Source organism: Salvelinus alpinus, chromosome 17 (assembly GCF_045679555.1).
Source record: "Salvelinus alpinus chromosome 17, SLU_Salpinus.1, whole genome shotgun sequence".
Classification (NCBI taxonomy): Eukaryota; Metazoa; Chordata; class Actinopteri; order Salmoniformes; family Salmonidae; genus Salvelinus; species Salvelinus alpinus.
Window position 1 is genome coordinate 20643595 of NC_092102.1, and position 7844 is coordinate 20651438.

Here is a 7844-nt window from a genome sequence, read left to right on the forward strand (position 1 = left end):
TAGATGTATGGAGGATTGTTTCCTCACATGACAATCTGCCATTCACTTTATTCCAAAATTACACTCTCATACATTTCCCAGAGATAAATGTTCAAATTTTCCATGTCAAAATATTACACTTGATCTCTAACATAACCTAATGAGCACAACAGTATTATTTTTGGGAAACGGTAAATCATTTCTTGTTACTTTCACACGCAACGCAAATGCTAAGCACATTTTTGAAAAACACTTAACACAACTCCATAAAAGATGCAAAACTCAGTTGAGTAAATCGTGACAAAACCAAATTCTAACATTTGGTCACAGCTGGTACAAATTACTCCCAGGAATGTGAACCTCTTCTGCACGTGTGCAAAACTTGTTTGCACGGTTGTTCAATCAGCAATCAGTCCTTATTCAAGCATAAAAAAGGTCACCTCTGAGTTGCTGTTTGCAAGAATGGACCAAGTTAGAGGCCGAGGGAAAAGACTAAGGAGGGGTAAAGGGGTCCGTAAAGGAAGATAGTTCAGCTCTCAGTGAAAATGAAATGTTTTAAAATAAAGCCTTTGTTTCTGGACATTCATGCTTTTGAGTGGCATTCTATTTTTATTTATTCGTATTTTTTTTTAAATTATGTAATCTATTTTTATATGGTTTGGTAAAAATGTTTGAGTGACATTCTTTCTGCATTCATCATCTTTGGTAAAATCATTTTAGGAAAAAAAGAATACAGCCTATACTGTGATAATGTTTTGTTGTCTTTTATAATTATAGTATCAACAAATGGCAGGGTTAACCCTGTTAGACAATACCTCCTACAGTCTATAAATCTCAATGTGTGTGAGTATCCTTGTTTATGTGTGTGTGTGTGTATGTGTCTGACTAGCTGTAGAACAAAATAGGTCACCCTTAAAACAAAAAGCTTGCAGTCAACATCGCAACCGTCTGCTGAATTTTCATTGGTGGGCTTGTCTCCATAGTAACAGGTTAACCTTGAGGCAGTAGTCACATGGGCAGGCGGGGTCTTGTGCTGTCTTGGAGAATACAGCATGACATCCATGATCACAGTCACCCACTCTGGAAGGGTTATCACAGAGAAAAAGAGATTCCCCAAAACAGTGTTCTCTCATGACTAAATGTAGGCTATGCTTGTCAATCATAGAGGCAGAGATAAAATACATTCAACACTCATACATGTGTGTATACTATTTTAGGTAAAAATGAATACAATAAACGTAATGTATAAATGGATGTCACATCCCTTAAAAAACGGGGTAAGAAAAATACAAAGATATCTAATATTTGGTATTTAGCATCAGGACATGTCACGATCTCTTTGTTCAGGTGAAGATCATCCTCAGCACATTTCTAGTGACTGTTTTCGATCATCTCTGTCAGGGGTGGAGAGGATTCAATACCATTTCCACTCACTACCTTTCAAATTTCAAAACCTTTTCAAATACTTGAAAATAATGGGCAATTTCCCTGTACACGATTTGTCAATTCACTCAATGAAATGAGTTGAATGAAATGCACCAATTACAGGCCGTCATATGGTTTCTAGTGTACTTTGAGTATCTGGGAGCACACACACCATGGCAACACAGCAACTATAATTGAGCAATGCTCCCCCCTACAGGCTAGAAAGCTTCTCTACCTAACAAAACATAGATAAACTTTCAATAAGGTTAAATTTAATATACAATTGCCAATTATCATCTGATAATAAAAAACAAATAGCTAGGTAATTTCAAGATAGTGTCTTGAGAGAGGATGAAACTGATTCAGTTTCATGTAGCACCATATACATTATAAACATTAGCTTGCTTGAGCAGTCCAGAACTGAAAAATCCAACCATATAAATAGAATAATGACCCATTAACATCTAATATAAACCATATACAAATGTCTTGTTGTACATACATTTGAGTATTGACTTGTTTATAGAGACCCTTTGTTGGATCCATCTACTGTATAGCAGCTTAATGGAATGTGACTGGTGTTGCCAGGAAGTTCTGCCCTTAACTAGCCTTGTTAAACCAGCCTGATCTGGCAAGCACACAGTCTGGTTTCACAAGGCTAGCCTTTAACCTTGTGTTTCACAGAATCAAGTTCATTATTTGTTGTTTTGGTCGCTCCTGTTCCTCATCATCACTCCAGCCTGATGTTCCACCATCTGTCCCAAAGTAGCGGTCCCCAAAGTCCCCTGTATCAACAGAACACACAGATACACAGTTTGAGTTGTATGACACAGAGTTAACTTACATTACACAGAGTACAGAATACATACATCGCTGACTTCCACCACTGTCCATAACACATAACCGCTACAGCAGAGCCAAACCCACCAATCCCAGGAATGACTTGGAGGAAGTCATCAACACCCATGTCCACAGCGGTGGTGAGGATTTTGACCTTGGGGAAGGCATAGGCCACCGAGTGCACCCCCAACCCTGCCATCAGCAGAGAGACCAGCGCTATCTTCTCCTCCTGCACCTTGTGGTCCTGCACAGATACATCACAACACTCATTTAACACAACACACAATCAATGCTATGCCATCTTTTTAAAACCCAGCCATTTAGTATGGTGGGTAATGGGGGTTACTTTCATAGAAACAGAACTACTAATTATAATTCTATGGTTACTATAATGATTAATTATGAAGTAGGGGGGCTATCAGTTATTTTGGGATAGGGATGTCAATTGCTACTTTACCAATAGGGCCCTCACAGCCATCATGGCCGCAGCGCCTGTAGACACAGTGCTGTCCATTAGAATGACATGGTCCTCACTGATGTCTTTGGGCAGAAGCAGGTAATGCAGCTGGAAAGGGATGGGCAGAGAGAGGAGGAAGGAGAAACAGGGTTACCACGGAGATACGATCAGGAGGTGGAGGAGGCAGATCTGGTTACTAAGGAGACACCCAGTGAGGGGGATATAAGTGTGACTATTCTAAACAAGGCCACTTCTTTCTTCAGCCAATAAAGATCTATTCTATTCTGTTACATTCTAAAGTACCTCTGGTTCTCTTGAGTCCAGTTTGGTCTTGATGAGGATCTTACTGATGCCTACATCCTTACACACCGCCCTCAGGGAAGGCTCCATGGTCTCCCCTGCCCGCAGGATGGACACACCTGTGACCTGGAGAAAGGAGGATCCAGCTTCAGAATGGTTACAAACACAAACTCTGCACTGTTAGAAAGGAACACTAAACACACACATGGGAGCAAAATAGGAGTACTACCAATGACTGTATAGTACCCACCCCTTTACCACTGAGGCTTCTCTTCCCCTCATACTCATGGCCCTGTGGGGTCTGTACCGTGCAGGGCTGTGACATGATACAATAGGGATAAAGTCAGTTACATTATGTCAAATCACTATCAAACCAAATAACATATTACAATTAAATACACTATAATATGGTGAAAAATGTCCACATACCTGAGAGGGCAGGAATGTTAGAGCATGTTCAATAGGAGGCGCATCAACCTCTTGGGGTAGAAGATGAACTCGTCTCAACTGGTCTCCTGATTCCTGGATTACACAAATGAGTTGGAGAGGAGAATGAGAAAATACCTAAATGCCTCTCATTGCTAAGCTCTATGACCCGGCAAATACCGTCTGGAAGACAGAAGTGTCTGTGGATGTTAGTTTCGCTCTAGACCCATAGACTGTGATCTGACCTGGTGATGGTGTGCAGGCCTTTGACCTGAGGCGTACTTTCCAACACTCTGAGGGTCTGGGGGAGGGGCTGAGTCTGCTGGGCCGAGGCCAGGACTGCCCTGGACGAAACAACACAAAGGAGAATACATTTGAATAGGTGACAATGACAAGAGACTGTTCTGCTCTCCCACTAGTTCTTCAGTAGAAGTCAACCATGTAGTCACACTGAGACACCTGGTGGGGGTATTGTGAATAACACCAGGAAGAGAGGCGTGGAACGAGGGAGGAGCTGTAGGAGATGTGTATAAGCCTACCTGACACTGAGCTCAGGGCTGCACAAAGAGAGAGAGAAAGAGATAGAGATCGAGAGCGGGAATGTAGTAAAGGGTGAAAGAAACAGAAAGAAAGAGAGAAAGAGGCAGATGTCAGCCACTCATCCCTTCACTATGCCTCTACAGACACTTCAGCATTCTGCCACTGTGTGGCATCATCTTCTCATGCACAGTGTTCTGTGGCTCACTCACCTCCTCCATCTGCTTGTGAACATGTTGGACTATCAGGTAAACGGCCACCATGTTACCACCACCTGGCAGAGGTACACATTCTACATATTTTCACTTGGAAACAACATATTTTCACTTGGAAACTTGGAAACAACATATTTTCACTTGGAAACAACATATTTTCACTTGGAAACAACATATTTTCACTTGGTCAGAAACATTTCGCTAGCTCATATGGCTACCTCATAATTAACATGATAAAATATCTGCACAGAAAATTTGCTATGAAATAATGGTATATCTGCAGGATATATATGCCGTCATATGGGTATTAGCTCCTAATGGCTAACAAATATTAAATAAAGATTGGAAGATACCAAAATATTGCACTTTTGAAATTTCGAATGGTTAGTGCTAAATCACTCACCTCATGGCACAATGATGTCTGCCAGCCGAATGTAGGGTTCGATGTACCGCTCAAACGCAGGCTTCACAGACTTGTTTTATGGCTTGATGACCCCCTCGATGTCCCGCCCGTACGAGCCGGATGTCTAAGTCAGTGTCCACAAAGCTCTTCATGTCTAGGAGCTGGAGACAGACAGAGCAACAAGAGAGCACTATGTTCCTGTACCTTGCAGTCACAGAGGACTCGACTGATTCAGTAAAGAGATCAGAAACCGTAAACATGTGATGATCATACAGCCTTACCTCCAAAAGCTCTTTGTCTGCAAAGGACATGATCCCCTCAAAGATGACCACACTGGCACCATACACAGTTTTCTAAAGAGGGGAGAGACAGAGACAACAGAAATGCTCAGAACTGCAACAGCTGCAAGTTATCTCTATCCAATAATGTTTACGGTGGATAAATATATCAGGAGAATCTACAGTTTTCACTTGGTACATGGCCTCTCATTAGTTCTGCACTCACCCAGTCTTTCTGTCTGCCGTGTGTAGTGAAGTCATACACTGGGATCATGACACTCTTGCCTTGTTTGAGCCGCTGCACGGTGGCCACCAGCAGCTCAAAGTCAAACGCCCCTGGGTGGCCAAAGTTGTAGTCGTTACTTACTGGCTGCCAGGGTCTGTTTCTCAGAGGTCAGAACCTAGGGGGTACAGGAGAACAAACTTCAGGGATGGATGGACACAGAAACTCAATGGGATCATTCACAGGGTAAGTGAATGTGTAAAAATAACTGTACGTGTGTGCGTGTGCGTATGCATGCATTCGTGCATATTGAGTCCATGGGACAGGATGCATGTTGTTCCCTGCTGGTCTATAAATAGACATGATGGAGGGAAGGATGGGATTACCCAGGCTGTAGACAGTCTCTTCCCCATGTGCTTCACATGCGATTAACATCATTAAGAGTGAGGGATTGTGGGTAGGCTCATTCATACAGTATTATAAGGGTGACATGTCTGTCAATAAGGCTCCAGGCTGTTGTGAAGAACATACAGTAGCATCTCCGAAAGGCTAAAGCCCAAGCAAGCCAAATGAATGACGGACTCTCACCTTGTAGAAGGAGTCCATGGACAACAACTCTACCCAGGGGACATCCAGAGCCTCAATGATCTTATTGTCCACGTTGTTCTTCCCTGAGGCACTGCCCCCACACAACCCTGCACAGACAAACACACATGTATTTTTGAGTACAACAACCTGTCAACAATAAGGAAAGACCATTACAACACCACATATAACAGCAAAAACACCTGAGTAACACTTCACACACTGACAACAAAATAAGGCATACACCCATGAATGTTGTACCGATGACGAAGGCCTCTTTGGACTCTGCACCATGCTCATCGTACCAGGGGGGTCTGCCTGCTGTGTAGATGGTGCGTGTGCAGGTGCGGAGCAGGGGCGGCTCTGTCTTAGTCTGGGATGTGCTCTTCCTGCGTACGGCGGTGATAGGGGGGCCAGGCAGGAGCCGGTCCAACGAGTCTTCCCCACTACCACTGTAACACAACAATCATCATATCATCAATAATTTACAGCAGTGGGCTAAATCTGGGTCACACAGAGTGTTTCTTGGCAGTCTTAACCAAATGTTCTTTGAAACAAAAGTATACACCTCACACACGACTATTAGTTTAAAAAATAAGACACCTGTACCATGTCAGATATAGAGTTGAAATGTATTACATTTTGAGTTTGCATCCCAATATGACACATTATATACATCACAGAAGACTGAAAAATAACAAAAACGTTTCACATAGAAACACTGGATTTTCGGTGTAAAAGAAATAATTCCACCCATGAGGCCACTAGAGGGCGATTTGGTCATTTGACTGCAGGAAAGGGTTTTAACCTGTTATTTACAAAGAGCTGTAGGTAGAATTACAGTACAGATAACAGAAAAGTGAAGGATGTTTTAAACGTTCTCGTTTTATTCAAATCTGAGAGAGGGCAGTGAGGGTCATATCCTTTTACAGTCAAAGCTGGAGTGTTATAACAGGACTATAATGGTCCTTATCGTCACAGATAGGTTTATACCAACACCATCACACCCTTGTTTATAATCCAGCTCAATTGAATGTTAAAAAACAGCCTAACGGTTACATCAGACTCTGAATCCACATTTAGTACTGTTCAAGCTCCACTAAAGCACCAACATAAAACATCTTGGTTAGTTTCAAAACATATGTTTTTGGTAGATAGATCCTCCATTTACCTGCACCTGTCATCATCAGCATGTCTCAAATGACATGGGATGGGACAACACCCCCGTAGTCTGAGTGTGTTTACGAGGACCACAGAGTTGCTTGGCTGTTATTAATAGAGGCCTGTTTACACCAAGACTTCCTCTGCTGCTCTTCATCTTCAAGTTCATAGTCTCGAGTGAGCCAGACCTCAACATGGTATTAGAATTGCTGGAGCAAGTCGAGGCTAATGTGTGCAACGCTCCAAGAAGGGCAGGCAGGCATAGTACTGCAGGGCAAGTGTTTGTCTGATTATCATGTTTATCAGCATCTTTCTTGCACAATGCCAGGGCACTGCATTTCATTCAGCATGTGTCCATTGTGGCATGTGGCAATTGATGTTACTACATTTCTTACCATTCTCTACCTAGTTATTATAATGCATAAAACTACATACACCCAAATGCTACAATTTCAACAGATACATATTGATAGCAGAGCAATGCAATAAATAGTATGTCATTATGTTGTGTTATGTGGTAGATACAAGGCAGATGTCCATTATACGGATCCTATTACGCGTCTGCTTGGTGACGGAGACTTTATTGGCAACGACATCACAGGCGCATTAAAATGATAATTGGTTAATGATCAAACTTGATACCTGATTCAGTAACCACCTGGTAATTTAATAAAATGTACAATGCTTCAAACATTATTTTATATAGCCAACCTTGACTGTGTGTTACGCGCAGGTGGGAATTTGTATCAACTAAACAAACCCCACTGCGCTCGGAGAGGTCAAATTATGCCGTAGTAGATTAGGCTACAACGAGAAGGACGCATAGGCTGCTGTGGTTAGCAAATAGTAATATAATTTAGTATTATTCTCAACCTCAAATGATTTAAAGGATAGTATGAAATACTCTATGGTGCAAAAAGCTGTACCTGTCCGAGCAGGATGACATTTTCTTTCCGCTGCACTTCGTTTCGCACAGCATCTCTCGCCCTCCTCGGTACCGGCCAGACAGCGACAT

The 7844-nt window shown here is 42.2% G+C and overlaps 1 pseudogene; it reads right to left on the bottom strand.

Annotated features, from left to right (window-relative positions):
* On the bottom strand, positions 1-7844 carry LOC139542450 (uridine-cytidine kinase-like 1; annotated as a pseudogene).